The sequence below is a fragment of the Palaemon carinicauda genome, chromosome 26, assembly GCF_036898095.1.
Source record: "Palaemon carinicauda isolate YSFRI2023 chromosome 26, ASM3689809v2, whole genome shotgun sequence".
Lineage (NCBI taxonomy): Eukaryota > Metazoa > Arthropoda > Malacostraca > Decapoda > Palaemonidae > Palaemon > Palaemon carinicauda.
In genome coordinates this window covers 44168091-44185457 of record NC_090750.1, presented here as the reverse complement: position 1 = coordinate 44185457, position 17367 = coordinate 44168091, and the positions used below count along the sequence as shown (strand labels likewise).

Sequence of the window (17367 nt, the reverse complement as noted above, 5' to 3'; positions counted from 1 at the left end):
CCCTTCAGCTTGTCCAAAAACTAGCTCACTCCGGAATTCCTGCCGGTTCCCTGACACGAAGATCTAATTATAGAAATCAAAGAATTTTGGTACACCGAACAATACAGTGTACATGAATATTATTTTACTTTACAAAATCACAAATTTGGTTAGGGACTTTCAATTCTGTTTTAATAAAAATTCAGTCGATTTTTGGAATTTTCTCCATTTGTCAGCCATTGTGTTTAAATCACATTTAGTATTGAGATTTACTTTTCAAGAGTAATTGGTTATTCATAGTTTTGTAGTTACACACTTCTACTTTGAACATTTATAGTTACATAATGTTCTACTTTGAAAATTTGTAGTTACACACTTTTCGACTTGGAAAATTTGTAGTTAGACCCTTTTTTATTTTGAAAATTTTTAATTACACACGTTTCTACCTTGAAAATTTGCAATGATACACTTTTCTACTTTGAAAATGTGTAGTTACACATTGTTAATTATTGTTCTTCAAGTTTCCTTATTTCTTTTCCTCATAGGACTATATTCCCTGTTGGAGCCCTCGGGATTATAGCATTCTGCTTTTCCAACTACGGTTGCAGCTTAGCAAATAATAATAATAATAATAATAATAATAATAATAATAATAATAATAATAATAATAATAATAATAGCTGTCCTAGTTATTGAACTCCTTATTTTTCTTGATTAAGTGCGCATTAGGAAAGACTAGTTTGATTTTGGTACAAAATGTAGAGTGAGATACATCATTTACACTTTTGTGTTGCAAAATTTGCTTTGTGTTTACGAATACTGCTATAATGGATATATAAACTCTCTCTCTCTCTCTCTCTCTCTCTCTCTCTCTCTCTCTCTCTCTCTCTCTCTCTCTCTCTCTCTCTCTTTCAGGGAATCCCGTCTTTACAGTAGTGGTTTGTGCCTTGTTATTCATCACCTCGATTTTGCATGTGATATTTATCAAGCTGGCCACTTATTGGTAATCGTTGATACGCCTACCATACTCCTGCATTGTTTCAATGTGAACTCTTGTAATTATCATGGGATTACTGTTAGCTCAAACTGAACGCTTTTACTACCTAGCATTTAATATGAGACACGCCTGCCTTCGAAGCCTTTCGGTATAAGCGCCTTATACAATGCAGGAATTTCCTAAGCAAGGTTAATAGAGTTAACTATATCCTTTGACTTGTATCTCTCGATGAACCGGTGGGTCTCAGTCCTTACGTTTTGTCTATAAAATTCCACGCAATCTTCGATTGCAGTTACCTTAATTAAAAAACACAATTTTAATGCTGGTGTACTTTTGATTAGTAATTGTATTCGTTTTGTTTCCGTCTCGTTGTTGGGATTCGAAACAATTGTTTCATTATTTTTTTTATTGGAATCTTATAGGCCATGGGCATTTTGAATTAATAATTTCCAAAATCAGTTAATCAGTGTTGCCAAGGCTAATTAATTCTGTTAAATTTGAGGCAGGGTAATTTTTTTATTGATTTTGAGGACAGGGCAATTTAATATTGATTTTGCAGGCAAGGTAATTTGATATTGATTTTGATGGCAGAATAATTTGATATTGATTTTAAGGGCAGGGTAATTTCATATTGATTTTGATGGCAGAACAATTTGATATTGATTTTGAGGGCAGGGTAATTTCATATTGATTTTGATGGCAGAATATTTTTTATATTGATTTTGAGGGTACGGTAATTTGATATTACTTATGAGGGCAGGGTAATTTGATGTTGATTTTATGGATAGGGTAATTTGATGCAGATTTTGAAGCCGGGTAATTTGATATTGATTTCGATTGTAGGGTAATTTGATATTGGTTTTAAGGGCAAGGTTATTTGATATAGATTTTGAAGGAGGAGTAATTTAATATTGATTTTGATTGAACGGTGATTTATTATTGTTTTTCGTTGTAGGGCAATTTGATATTGATTTTTAGGGCAGGATAATTTGATGTTGATTTCAAGGGCAGGGTAATTTGATATTGATTTTAAGGGCACAATAATTTTATATTGATTTAAGGGCAGAATAATTTGACGTTGATATTGAGGGCAGGGTAATTTGATGTTGATTTTAAAGGCAGGATAATTTGATGTCGATTTTAAGGGTAGGATAATTTGATGCAGATTTTGAGGCAGGGTAATTTGATATTGATTTCGATTGTAGGGTAATTTGATATTGGTTTTGAGGGCAGGGTAATTTGATGTATATTTTTCGGGCAGAGTAATTTGATGTATATTTATAGGGCAGGGTAATATAATGTATATTTTTAGGGCAGGGTAATTTGATGTATATTTTAAGGGCAGGGTAATTTTATGTATATTTTTAGGGCAAGGTAATTTTATGTATATTTTTAGGGCAGGGTAATTTGATGTATATTTTTAGGACAGGGAAATTTGATGTTGATTTCTATTGCAGGGTAATTTGATATTGGTTTTGAGGGCAGGGTAATTTGATGTATATTTTTAGGGCAGGGAAATTTGATGTTGATTTTTATTGGAGAGTAATTTGATATTGGTTTGAGGGCAGGGTAATTTGATGTATATTTTTAGGGTAGGGTAATTTGATGTATATTTTTAGGGCAGAGTAATTTGATGTATATTTTTAGGGCAGGGTAATTTGATGTATATTTTTAGGGCAGGGAAATTTGATGTTGATTTTTATGGCAGGGTAATTTGATATTGGTTTAGAGGGCAGGGAAATTTGATGTTGATTTTTATTGCAGGGTAATTTGATATTGGTTTTGAGGGCAGGGTAATTTGATGTATATTTTTAGGGCAGGGTAATTTGATGTATATTTTTAGGGCAGGGTAATTTGATGTTGATTTTTATGGCAGAGTAATTTAATATTGGTCTTGAGGGCAGGGTAATTTGATGTATATTTTTAGGGCAGGGTAATTTGATGTATATTTTTAGGGCAGGGTAATTTGATGTATATTTTTAGGGCAGGGTAATTTGATGTATATTTTTAGGGCAGGGTAATTTGATGTATATTTTTAGGGCAGGGTAATTTGATGTATATTTTTAGGGCAGGGAAATTTGATGTTGATTTTTATGACAGGGTAATTTGATATTGGTTTAGAGGGCAGGGTAATTTGATGTATATTTTTAGGGCAGGGAAATTTGATGTTGATTTTTATTGCAGAGTAATTCTATTTTGGTTTGAGGGCAGGGTAATTTGATGTATATTTTTAGGGTAGGGTAATTTCATGTATATTTTTAGGGCAGGGTAATTTGATGTATATTTTTAGGGCAGGGTAATTTGATGTATATTTTTAGGGCAGGGTAATTTGATGTATATTATTGGGGCAGGGTAATTTGATGTATATTTTTAGGGCAGGGTAATTTGATGTATATTTTTAGGGCAGGGAAATTTGATGTTGATTTTTATGGCAGGGTAATTTGATATTGGTTTAGAGGGCAGGGAAATTTGATGTTGATTTTTATTGCAGAGTAATTTGATATTGGTTTTGAGGGCAGGGTAATTTGATGTATATTTTTAGGGCAGGGTAATTTGATGTATATTTTTAGGGTAGGGTAATTTGGTGTGTATTTTTAGGGCAGGGAAATTTGATGTTGATTTCTATTGCAGAGTAATTTGATATTGGTTTTGAGGGCAGGGTAATTTGATGTATATTTTTAGGGCAGGGTAATTTTATGTATATTTTTAGGGCAAGGTAATTTGATGTATATTTTTAGGGCAGGGTAATTCGATGTTGATTTTTATTGCAGAATAATTTGATATTGGTCTTGAGGGCAGGGTAATTTAATGTATATTTTTAGGGCAGGGTAATTGGATGTATATTTTTAGGGCAGGGTAATTTGATGTATATTTTTAGGGCAGGGTAATTTGGTGTGTATTTTTAGGGCAGGGAAATTTGATGTTGATTTCTATTGCAGAGTAATTTGATATTGGTTTTGAGGGCAGGGTAATTTGATGTATATTTTTAGGGCAGGGTAATTTGATGTATATTTTTAGGGCAGGATAATTTGATGTATATCTTTAGGGCAGGGTAATTTAATATCTATTTTGAGGGCAGGGCCATTTGATATTGATTTTCAGGGTAGGGTAATTTGATAATGATTTTTAGGGCAGGGTAATTTAATATTGATTTTGAGGGCAGGGCAATTTGATATTGATTTTTAGTGCAGGGTAATTTGATATTGATTTTTAGGGCAGGATAATTTAATATTGATTTTTAGGGCAGGGTAATTTGATATTGATTTTTAGGGCAGGATAATTTGATATTGATTTTTAGGGCAGGATAATTTAATATTGATTTTGACGGCAGGGTAATTTGATATTGATTTTTAGGGCAGGGTAATTTGATATTGATTTTTAGGGCAGGGTAATTTTATATTGATTTTGAGGGCAGGGCAATTTGATATTGATTTTGAGGGCAAGGCAATTTGATATTGATTTTGAGGGCAGGATAATTTAATATTGATTTTTAGGGCAGATTAATTTGATATTGATTTTTTGGGCAGGGTAATTTGATATTGATTTTTAGGGCAGGGTAATTTGATATTGATTTTGAGGGCAGGGCAATTTGATATTGATTTTGAGGGCAGGGCAATTTGATATTGATTTTGAGGGCAAGGCAATTTGATTTTGATTTTTAGGGCAGGGCAATTTGATTTTGATTTTTAGGGCAGGGCCATTAATATGATTTTGAGGGGTCATTGTAGATTATGATTTTATATGGGGATAGGAATGCACAGACTCTTCAAACTGCTTACCTCTTTGTAATAAATCTGCAAAGTTGACTTTCGAGTTTTTGAAATTAGGAATGTGGTATTCTAGTGTAAATGTATAAGGTTTGACGATGTTACCTGACTTATTGGTAGTGCTTAACAGCATTTAAGAAGGGGAATCTCTATCTCCTCTCTCTCTCTCTCTCTCTCTCTCTCTCTCTCTCTCTCTCTCTCTCTCTCTCTCTCTCCAATTCAAATGTTTATTTTACTCTTTCAATTCAAATTGGGGTTTAACTCGCTTTGTATCACTTACTAAAAATAGGGTTTTTATCCTCTTAAGCATTTTTGTGTAAGTGACAATTTGAAAACTTTACAATTTTTTCACTCACAAAGCACTGCGTTTATTGCCATATTTGTCTGTCCTTAGTTATATTCATGTGTAAAATTTTGTTCCCGCCCTCTATTCATGCCCAATTATAAGTTCCCCCTCTCTATTCCTATCCAATATTTTGTCCCCACTCCTCTATTCATATTCAATTGTAAGTTCTGCCACTCTATTCATGTCCAATTACAAGTTCCCCATCTCTCCATGCATGTCCAATTACAAGTCCCCCCCCCCTCTCTCTTTATGTCCAATTAAAAGTAACTCTCTCCATGTTCTATTTCAAGTTACCCCTCTCTATTCATGTCCTAATTTCTTGTTGTCCCTCAATATTCATGTCCAATTTTTTGTTCCTCCTCAATATTCATGTCCAATTTTTTGTTCCTTCTGTATATTTATATCCATTTTTTTCCCCAGAATATTTATGCCCATTTTTTGTTCCCTTTGTATATTCATGTCCAATTATAAGTTTCCCTCTCTCTCTTCATGTCCAATTACAAGTTACCCCTCTCTCTTCATGTTCAATTTCAAGTTACCCTTCTCTATTTATGTCCAAATTTTTTGTTCCTCCTCAATATTCATGTCCAAATTTTTTGTTCCTCCTCAATATTCATGTTCACTTTTTTGTTCCTCCTGTATATTTGTCCAATTTTTGTACCCCCCGAATATTCATGTCCAATTTTTGTTCCCTTTGTATATGTCCAGTTTCAAGTTACCCCTCTCTATTCATGTCCATTTTTTCCAATATTCCTATTAAATTTTTTGTTCCTCCTGTATATTTATGTCCAATTTTCCCCCCTACAATATTCATGTCCAATTTTTGTTCCCTTTGTATCTTCATGTTCAATTATAAGTTCCCCCTCTCTTTTCATGTCCAATTAAAAGTTACCCCTCTCTATTCAGTCCAATTACAAGTTCCAACTCCCTCTCTATCTTTATGTCCAATTAAAAGTTACTCCTCTCAATTCATGTCCAATTTCAAGTTACCCCTTTCTATTCATGTCCAAATTTTTTGTTCCCCCTCAATATTCATGTTGAATTTTTGGTTTCTCCTGTATTTTTATGTCCAATTTTTGTTCCCCTACAATATTCATGTCCAAATTTAGTTCCCTTTGTATATTCCTGTTCAATTATAAGTTCCTTCTCTCTATCATGTCCAATTACAAGTTATCCCTCTCTATTCATGTTCAATTACAAGTTCCCCCTCTCTCTATTTATGTCCATTAAAAGTTCCCCCTCTCTATCCCTATCCCATATTTTGTCCCCACTCCTCTATTCATATTCATTTATAAGTTCTCTGTCTATTCATGTCCAATTACAAGTTCCCCCTCTCTCTCTTTATGTCCAATTAAAAGTTACTCCTCTCTATTCATGTCCAATTAAAAGTTACCCCTCTCTATTCAGTCCAATTACAAGTTCCAACTCCCTCTCTATCTTTATGTCCAATTAAAAGTTACTCCTCTCAATTCATGTCCAATTTCAAGTTACCCCTTTCTATTCATGTCCAAATTTTTTGTTCCCCCTCAATATTCATGTTGAATTTTTGGTTTCTCCTGTATTTTTATGTCCAATTTTTGTTCCCCTACAATATTCATGTCCAAATTTAGTTCCCTTTGTATATTCCTGTTCAATTATAAGTTCCTTCTCTCTATCATGTCCAATTACAAGTTACCCCTCTCTATTCATGTCCAATAAAAAGTTCCCCCCCTCTCTCTCTTTAGGTCCAATTAAAAGTTCCCCCCTCTCTATTCCTATCCAATATTTTGTCCCCACTCCTCTATTCATATTCAATTATAAGTTCTCCCGCTCTATTTATGTCCAATTACAAGTTCCCCATCTCTCTATTCATGTCCAATTACAAGTTCCCCCTCTCTCTCTTTGTGTCCAATTAAAAGGTTACTCCTCTCTATTCATGTCCAATTTCAAGTTACCCCTCCATATTCAAGTCCAAGTTTTTTGTTCCCCCTTAATATTCGTGTTGAATTTTTTGTTCCTCCTGTATATTTATGTCCAATATTTGTACCCCTATAATATTCATGTCCAATTTTTGTTCCCTTTGTATATTCGTGTCCAATTACAAGTTGCCCCCCTCTATTCATGTCCAATTTTTCGTTCCCCCTGAATATTCATGTCCAGTTTTTTTCCCATGTATATTCATTTCCAATTTTCTATTCTCTCCCCCCCCCCCACCCCTCTGTTCATGTCCAGTTTTTGTTCCCCCATGTATATTCATTTCCACCAATTTTTTATTCCCCTCTCCATTCATGTCCAATTTTTGTTCTCCATGTATATTCATTTCCAATTTTCTATTCCCCCCCCCCCCTCTATTCATGTCCATTTTTTTGTCATGTCCAATTACAGGTTATCCCTCTCTATTAATATCAATTTTTTTGTTCCCCCTGAATATTCTTGGCCAATTTTTGTTTCCCCACGAATATCGTATGTCAAATTTCTATTCCCTTATCTAAATTTATTTTCTCAATGCCAGTATTTTTTTTTTGTTTCCTTCAAGTCAAAATTTATATGTTGATCTTGCATTAATTGTCATTGTTCGTATGTTTTATTGTTGATTTTATAGGTGGTAATTTTTCCCTTACACAGTTTCAACGAGAATACTATTTTTTCTCTTTCATGATATTTTTATACATAAAGGGAATAATTAGTTTGACTCAAAGTTCTTATAATTGGACATACTGATCAGCGTTTATCTTAAGGAAATAATTGTTTGACTCAAAACACAGAATTTGCATTACTGATCAAATTATAAGGAAATAATTGTTTGAATCAAAGCTCTCTTAATTTTGTTTATTGATCAGGGTTTATTGGGGGAAATGATTGTTTGAATCAAAGTTCTTAGAATTGGCCATATTGATCAGGGTTTATCGTAAGAAAATAACTGACTCAAAACACAGAATTTGCATTACTGATCAGGGTTTATTTTAAGAAAATAATTGATTGACCCAGAACTCTCTGAATTTGCCTTTCTAATCAGGGTTTATTTTAGTGTAAAAAAAATGTATTGACTCAAACTAACTTCTCAGAATTTATATGTTTCGTTTACAAAATATGTAATTAAATAATTATAGCCATGAAATTAGAAATGAAGATATGTTTAAATGCAAATGATTGACATGAACGGACTTAGAGTCCGTCGATATCACTGATTCGGACTTGGGTTATAACTCGTATCAAAGTCTGCATTTCTCATTTCGTAGCTATGGTCATGACTAGTCAGCTTTCATGAATTCAAATGAGAAAGAAGGGATATTTTGTCTAGTCTTTATGAATTCAAATGAGAAAGAAGGGATATTTTGTCTAGTCTTTAGTAAAATTTCATCCGTCAGGAATTTTCATGTAAGACATCTGTTTACGCATTTTCATAATACTGTTTACGCATTTTCATAATAAACGTACAATACTTATTCAGATATTTTATTTTTCACAGGAAAGACCTTCGATAGCAGCGTGTGTGTGCCAGACCTGTGAGCCAGTGAAAGAGGGGCGCCATCAAGAGGAGCGCCGATCACCCCAATATAAAAACCGCCATTAGCTGGTAATCCAGGGCTTATCTAACGCAGTTTCTGGACACTCTTCGTAAATGTTTTGAAAAATAGATTTTAGATTTTTTTTTTTTTTTTTTTTTTTTGGCTGCTGGGGCGGTATTCTGGTAGTGAAATTTCCCATTATTTGTGATGGCTGTCAACTTTGTGGAATTCCATGTTCAAATTTATTAATCTTTTGTGCTTTATAACATTTTGCCTGTCAACTTTATTCAATCTTTTGTGCTTTTAATCATCATAATGTTGGCCTGCATTCATCAATTTTTTCTGCCTGTTAATAATGAATGTATTTCCATGATCAAATCGTCTCAATGTCCAAAATAATAATAGAATAATTTTTTTTACATGTTTCATTTTAAAACCACAAGTCACAAAAAGGGTGCATTCAAAGAAAAAGGGTGCATTCAAAGAATAGAAGTTTTGATTCACTGGTTTTATTTTAGAAGTATTGATTCACTGGTTTATTTTATTATTTAAAGGTTTCTCAGGTATTTCTCACAAATAAATATCAATTTTGGCCTCTTGAGTTGCCTTTTGCTGTTTTGTTTTTGAATATTTATCACAGATAAATATCAATTTTGGCCTCGAGTTGATATTTATCACAGATAAATATCAATTTTGGCCTCTTGAGTTGCCTTTTGCTGTTTTGTTTTTGAATATTTAAAGATTAGGTTTGCAGACCCTTTATAGTACCAGGGATGCATGGGCGACCAGGGTCCCCCTCAGTATGGAGCTAGTTCTGGGACTCTTCCTGTACTGGCCGCAGGAGGAGGTAATGCGGTGTTGCCCTTATTCCTGTACTATATACCCGCCGCCGCTTCCCAGAACATCAGGATTCCAACCACTTCTGAAAAGTTACATATACTTGACACATGCAGCGTGGAAAAAAATGCCAAATGACCTGTAAAGTTATACATGCATATATGCATAGAGAGACAATGCAAATTACTTATTACTAGACAAATCCTGATATCATGGACATGAAATATCAAATTCTGTATAGGATATGTTTCCAGAAAATACATGCATATATGCATAGAGAGACAATGCAAAATGGCCTAACAAATTACTTATTACTAGACAAATCCTGATATCATGGACATGAAATATCAAATTCTGTATAGGATATGTTTCCAGAAAATACGATGTAAGTGTTTGCCAAGGTAACAAATTCATTGGCCATAATACGAATAAAAGGATAGGTTTGCAGACCCTTTATAGTACCAGGGATGCATGGGCGACCAGGGTCCCCCTCAGTATGGAGCTAGTTCTGGGACTCTTCCTGTACTGGCCGCAGGAGAGGTAATGCGGTGTTGCCCTTCTTCCTATACTATATACCCGCCGCCGCCGCTTCCCAGAACATCAGGATTCCAACCACTTCTGAAAAGTTACATATACTTGAAACATGCAGCGTGGAAAAAAATGCCAAATGACCTGTAAAGTTATACATGCATATATGCATAGAGAGACAATGCAAAATGGCCTAACAAATTACTTATTACTAGACAAATCCTGATATCATGGACATGAAATATCAAATTCTGTATAGGATATGTTTCCAGAAAATACGATGTAAGTGTTTGCCAAGGTAACAAATTCATTGGCCATAATACGAATAAAAGGATAGGTTTGCAGACCCTTTATAGTACCAGGGATGCATGGGCGACCAGGGTCCCCCTCAGTATGGAGCTAGTTCTGGGACTCTTCCTGTACTGGCCGCAGGAGAGGTAATGCGGTGTTGCCCTTCTTCCTATACTATATACCCGCCGCCGCCGCTTCCCAGAACATCAGGATTCCAACCACTTCTGAAAAGTTACATATACTTGAAACATGCAGCGTGGAAAAAAATGCCAAATGACCTGTAAAGTTATACATGCATATATGCATAGAGAGACAATGCAAAATGGCCTAACAAATTACTTATTACTAGACAAATCCTGATATCATGGACATGAAATATCAAATTCTGTATAGGATATGTTTCCAGAAAATACGATGTAAGTGTTTGCCAAGGTAACAAATTCATTGGCCATAATACGAATAAAAGGATATGTTGACATGTTTATACTTATTAGAGGAAAGATGATTAATTTTTGCTTTAAATAACGAGACAACCAGCCTTTTTTACACATGAATGTGATTAATAGATTATGTATAGGAAAAGCCACGGGAATGTGCAAAATATGGTTGTGAAAATTTTAACAATTTTACTGAATTTGTAATTAAATGTAAATTGTCAGTTGAAAATTCTATTTGAATGGCAACTACATTCTACAATGGAAAATTTAAGGTCTTGTATAGTGTCACATGTGAGATACAGTATAGTGATTTATGTGGCTTAATGAACAATACTAATGCTTTACTAGATGTCAGTATTTCCCAGTGTGTATAATATTTACTAATAATCTAATTTGCAAAGGCATAAACAAAAATATTTAGGTCCCTTTATCCTAAAAATAATCTAATTTGCAAAGGCATAAACAAAAATATTTAGGTCCCTTTATCATAAAAATAATCTAATTTGCAAAGCCATAAACAAAAATATTTAGGTCCCTTTATCCTAAAAATAATCTAATTTGCAAAGGCATAAACAAAAATATTTAGGTCCCTTTATCCTAAAAATAATGTATTGAAATCAGTAACTAATAGAACGCTACCTTGAGAAAATACATAGAGGACCAAACCCCTTTTATTATTATTACTATTACTTGATAAGCTACAACACTAGTTGGAAAAGCAGGATGCTATAAACCCAAGGGCTCCAACGCAGAAAATAGCCTAGTGAGGAAAGGAAACAAGGAGAAACAAAATATTTTAAGAACAGTAACATCAAAATAAATATTTCCTATATAAACTAAAAAACTAACCAAACAAGAGTAAAATATTTAAGATAGAATAATGTGCCCCAGTGTACTTATATTTAGGGTGAACACGCTGGTAAGTGTTTCAGAAGGCTTAAAGAATATTATTTGTTGTATCTAGAACTGTGTCAATTATTATTTACTACTAAAACGAACGAAGTAATGTTGAAAAGGCGTGAAATCCAGAGATGGTGACTGGAAATGAAACGAAGGAAGGACTTTAACCAGATGATGCTGCGAATACAAAAGTATCGATGAAAAGTGAATTATTGTTTTAATATAAGAAATAGAAGATCCACCTCTGCTAACAGGTCATTGAAAAGGGAAAGGTTGAATGTTGGTCATGTGAAAAACTAAGTCTGAAGGAACATATGTTTAAAAGTAACTTTGGTCAGAATGCTTGCGATTGAAAAGGGAAAGGTTGGATGTTCTTCAAGTGGGAAGCTAAGTCTGGAGAAACATGGTTTAAAGTAACTTTGGTAAGAATGGTTGTGAATGAAAAGGGAAAGGTCGAATGTTGTTCAAGTGGGAAACTAAGTTTGAAGGAACATATGTTTTAAAGTAACTTTGGTCAGAATGGTTGTGAATGAAAAGGGAAAGGTCGAATGTTGTTCAAGTGGGAAACTAACTCTGAAGGAACATATGTTTTAAAGTAACTTTGGTCAGAATGGTTGTGGTTGAAAAGGCAAAGGTTGAATGTTGTTCAAGTGAGAAACTAAGTCGGAAGGAACATATGTTTTAAAGTAACTTTGGTCAGAATGGTTGTGAATGAAAAGGGAAAGGTTGAATGTTGTTCAAGTGAGAAATTAAGTCTGGAGAAACATATGTTTTAAAGTTACTTTGGTCAGAATGGTTGTGGTTGAAAAGGCAAAGGTTGAATGTTGTTCAAGTGAGAAACTAAGTCGGAAGGAACATATGTTTTAAAGTAACTTTGGTAAGCATGGTTGTGAATGAAAAGGGAAAGGTCGAATGTTGTTCAAGTGAGAAACTAAGTCTGAGGGAACATATGTTTTAAAGTAACTTTGGTCAGTATGCTTGTGAATGAAAAGGGAAAGGTCAAATGTTGTTCAAGTGGGAAACTAAGTCTGAAGGAACATATGTTTTAAAGTAACTTTGGTCAGAATGGTTGTGAATGAAAAGGGAAAGGTCAAATGTTGTTCAAGTGAGAAACTAAGTCTGAAGGAACATGTGTTTTAAAGTAACTTTGGTTAGAATGAAAAGGGAAAGGTTGAATGTTGTTCAAGTGAGAAACTAAGTCTGAAGGAACTTATGTTTTAAAGTAATTTCGGTCAGAATGGTTGTGAATGAAAAGGGAAAGGTCGAATGTTGTTCAAGTTGGTAACTAAGTCTGAAGGAACATATGTTCCAAAGTAACTTTGGTCAGAATGGTTGTGATTGAAAAGGGAAAGGTTGAATGTTGTTCAAGTGAGAAACTAAGTCTGAAGGTACATATGTTTTAAAGTAACTTTGGTCAGAATGGTTGTGACTGAAAAGGGAAAGGTTGAATGTTGTTCAAGTGAAAAACTAAAAGGGAAGGAACATATGTTTTAAAGTAACTTTGGTTAGAATGGTTGTGACTGAAAAGGGAAAGGTTGAATGTTGTTCAAGGGAGAAACTCAGTCTGAAGGAACATGTGTTTGAAAGTATGCGAAATTAGGAGATTTGCTAGTTCTTTGTGGGGTAGTATATTTTGCTGGTGTATGGATAAAGAAGTATATGTATACGTGTTTTCTGTGAATGGTGCAATTACAATATGTATAATTGTGCATGACAGACATGGACATATGGGTAAGTTCAAGTTGAGACAGTGTATGAAAAAAATACTATTACACCATTTTTTAATAGGATCTGAATGGTTGTGATGACAAAGGGCTTAGTCATAATTATCAGAGGGTTTTTTTTGCAATTAAAAGGGAAAATAAGCAAATGTTTGGGATAGCTTATTGGGTGAGGGAAGGCTGGAACAATTAGAATGAATTTCACAAATTTGGTTTGTGTTAATGTATTTTATGATACTGTAAAAGTAAATAGAACCTAAAATAAAACTGTCACATTTCCATATGAACACCTTACCTGTAATTATTGAAGTGAATTTCCCCAGTACTGTTAACGTATCCTCTTGCAAACTTGAAACAGAGTTGATTCTGAAAGAAAGTAAATATATTAGTTTCTTATAGTTTTACCCAAACTACATTTTAGTCATTGCACATACAACACAGTATTATTATTACTATTACTATTATTATTATCATTATTATTATTATTATTATTGATAGGTAAGATACAACCCTTGTTGTAAAAGCAGGGTGCTATAAGACAAGGGCTCCAACATTGAAAAATAGCTCAGTGAGCAAAAGAAACAGAGAAATAGATATTTTAAGAACAGTAACAACATTATAATAGATTTTTCATAAATGAACAATTCAAGTTCCACCCATTCAACTACCTGATTAAGAAAATCATTCCACAGTGTGGTTCACAGCAGGGATAAAACTTCTAGAATACGATGTATTATTGAGCTTTCGGATGGAGAAGGCATGACTGTTAGTATTAACTGCATGCTAACAAGTATTACGAGCAGCATGGTACTGTCCAGGAAGATCTGGATGTAAATAGTGGTCAGAGTTATGAACCATTTTATGCAATATTCAAAAAGAACTAGCTGAGCGACGGTGCCAGAGATTAATATCTAGATCAAGAATAAGAAATTCAATAAACCGCCAGTTCTTCTCCAATAATATAAGATGAGAATCAGCCGCTGAAGACCAGACAGGAGAACAATATTCGAAAAAGGGAGAATGAAAGGATTAAAACACTTCTTCAGAATAGATTGATCATCAAAAATCTGAATACTTTCTCATTAAGCCTATTTTTGTGCGATTGAAAAACAGATTGAAAATGTTTCTCAAAAGCAAATTTGCTTTAAGAATCACGCGCAAAATTTAAAGATTCGTATATAGTTAAAGAAACATTATCAATGCATAACTCTGGATGTTGAAGAAACACTGTCTTCGACCTAGAGTTTTGTTAGGGTTCAACTTCATGCCCCAATTTGCACTATACACTATTAAGAGATTCGGCAACCTCAGATCAATATTCAGGAGATTATATTGACGAAAAAAAAAGTGTTACATCATCTATATATACAACAAACTTGTGTTCTAGGTGAAACCTCATATGAGTATATAATACGAGAAGTAATAGGTCAAGAACACTACCCTGAGGAACACCGGATATATTCCTGTACTCACTATGGTGCCCTTCAACAACAAATCTTTGCAATCTATTGCTTAAGAATTCAATAATAATGCTAAGAAAAGACCCACCCAATCCCAACTGTTCAAGTTCGAAAAGAAGGGCCTCATGATTAGCAAGATCAAAGGCAGCACTAATATCAAGACCAATAATACAAACTCCCTGCCCACAATCACGGGATTTCTGTACAGCATTGGTGATTATAAGAAGAATATCACATGCTCCAAGGCCTTTACGAAAGCCAAATTTCAAACTAGGGAACAGATGATCAATTTCAGCATTCCCAGCTCAGACGTTTTGCCAAAAAGATGCTCGAAAACTTTAGATAAAATGGGAGTTACAGAAATTGGGTGGTAATCAGCTCGACTAGAACTACCAGAAACACATTTACATAATAAAGACCATCACCAATCCTTCAACAAGTGCTAAAAGAACCTATTGCTAACTTGTGGGAAATAACATAACTTTGAGCTAAGAAATATGCAGTCTATATTAAAAGCAAAGGAAAATTGTCATTTGGGTCGACACCTCCTTAAGCATCAAGGTCCATCAAGTGTGTTTTAATTTCACTAGACCAAATAGCTAAATAATTAGTTTAGCCTCAGGAAAACAGAAAAGAGGAAGATAATGTTTCTCATTACTCTGCTAACCGTCAAACACATCAGCTAAAGGAGTTACCTTTTGCAGGACAGAGCCATTTGTTTTAAGTAAAGGAGGAACTATTGCATCTACACCATAGAGTGCAGATTTAAGGGTAGGCTACCACTTATGCCCCTGTGTTGTACCAGATAGGGTTTCTTTACTGGTTAAATCGTATTCCTTTTCAGGTGAAGCATAAACTCTGAGCAACAGTTCTTACCTGAGTATAGTTATTCCAAGTCAAATTTGACCTGTTACCCTTGCAAAGATGATAGGCCTACTTCTCCAAATAAGCACGTCTACAATCATCATTAAACCATGGTTTGTCCTTCACTCGGTACCTAACACGCCTATCGATTATGTTGATTAAATTCTCATTCAATTGAACAATAGGCTCAACACTTATACAATTGTAACCAATTCATGTTAAAAAAAATCACTAAAATACCATTCCAGTCTGCTTGAGATTTCATATAAATCTTACATTAGAATTATCCATCATTGACAGGTTGTTCTGTCTTTACCACTAATGAAATCAAGGCATGATCAGCTGTCCCAACTGGAAAACCAACCTTGCTTGTCATAACGCCAGGGGAGTCGGTGTATACGAGGTCCAGGCAGTTACCAGACATGTGAGTAGCTTCACTCATGATTTGCTCACAGCCTGGTTCAGGGGCAAAGTCCAAAGCTCTTAAGTATGGTGAGTATTGAGAGAGAGAGAGAGAGAGCAACAATATATTAATTATCTGATATGTTTAAAAATCCCCTTTCTCCAAAGCTAAATCTTCACTACTACTACTACTACTAGCCAGGGTTCTAGGAGGCCAATCAACATACTTGCAACAGGGGGTAAACAAAGGGACATCTAAGAGAAGTTGGACAGCAAAATGGAAGGAGGGAAGTCGGAGCAGAGATATAGTTGAAGTGCCCTTCCACTTAACAGCTGGTTGGCAATCTCACCCCATCAGATCTGAAAAAGGAGAATAGATTAGCAGTCTTTTATTTTCAAGCATAAGTCAATTTCAAGGCAATAGCCAATAATCACGTTTGTGTTTGGACACATCATCATCATCATCATCATTATTATTATTATTATTATTAGGTATATAAACATTCATATTTGCAGGGAAACGCTCTACCTTACGTAATATGTATGTATGTATGTATGTAAGTATATATATATATATATATATATATATATATATATATATATATATATATATATGTGTGTGTGTGTGTGTGTGTGTGTGTGTGTGTGTGTGAGAGAGAGAGAGAGAGAGAGAGAGAGAGAGAGAGAGAGAAAGCAGGTATGTCTAAAACTTCTTTTCATTTCATAAGTAATACCATAATCATTTTTAATACTAGCTATTCTAGTTAAATGGGAATATTTGAGAAGTTTAATAATAGCGTAATTAAATTTCTTAGAAGTAAAGAATTGTAGATAATGCTGATAATACCCTCAAAACCCCACAGATTTATTATTGGTAATAATATTAATAATACAATGTTTAATAAAAATCCAATGGAAAGGTAGTTTTGATTTATTCTGAAATACTCGATTAAGACAATATTTACATAAGATCAACACACAAGCCAACTATCCACCCAAGCTAGGATCAGAAAGGACCTAGCCAGGCAGTGGTTACTGATGACTCAGAAGTTGAACCTATAGGTTTCTCCAAACCCTCCTCTATAGCTCACAAGGATGGTGAGGTTGCAGACGCTACAAGAAACAATCGACCTTGAGAGGGTGTCTAACATAGCCAGTTTCCACAGCCATGACACACTGCTGCCTGTTATTGGTCTCGTTGCTAATCTGGTATTCTGATTAGATACGTTACAACCTAAGAAGGAAAAACTGATAGGGTGTCTCACCCTGAATACCAGAGTTTATAGCTCACCAGATATATACAACACTTCACCATTAGAAACAAGTCATTTACGCAGACTATCATGTTTC

The 17367-nt window shown here is 34.3% G+C and overlaps 2 long non-coding RNA genes across 3 annotated transcripts in view; one reads left to right on the top strand and one right to left on the bottom strand.

Annotated features, from left to right (window-relative positions):
* The window catches only part of LOC137620150 (uncharacterized), a 17438-nt gene extending 8778 nt beyond the window's left edge, over positions 1 to 8660 (top strand). The window contains exon 4 of the long non-coding RNA XR_011039996.1: positions 8538 to 8660. This is a non-coding gene — a long non-coding RNA (uncharacterized lncRNA). The remainder of the gene's footprint in view (positions 1 to 8537) is intronic.
* A 638-nt stretch (positions 8661 to 9298) lies between these two features.
* Positions 9299 to 16382, bottom strand: LOC137620149 (uncharacterized). 2 transcript variants are annotated; one of them, XR_011039994.1, is made up of 5 exons: positions 16245 to 16382; positions 13587 to 13657; positions 10290 to 10457; positions 9865 to 10032; positions 9299 to 9499 (listed from the first exon to the last, which is right to left on the bottom strand). It is a non-coding gene; the product is annotated as an uncharacterized lncRNA (long non-coding RNA). The 2 variants fall into 2 exon arrangements; XR_011039995.1 differs by lacking the exons at positions 9865 to 10032; positions 10290 to 10457 and having other exon boundaries at positions 9313 to 9499.
* Positions 16383 to 17367: the final 985 nt, after the last annotated feature.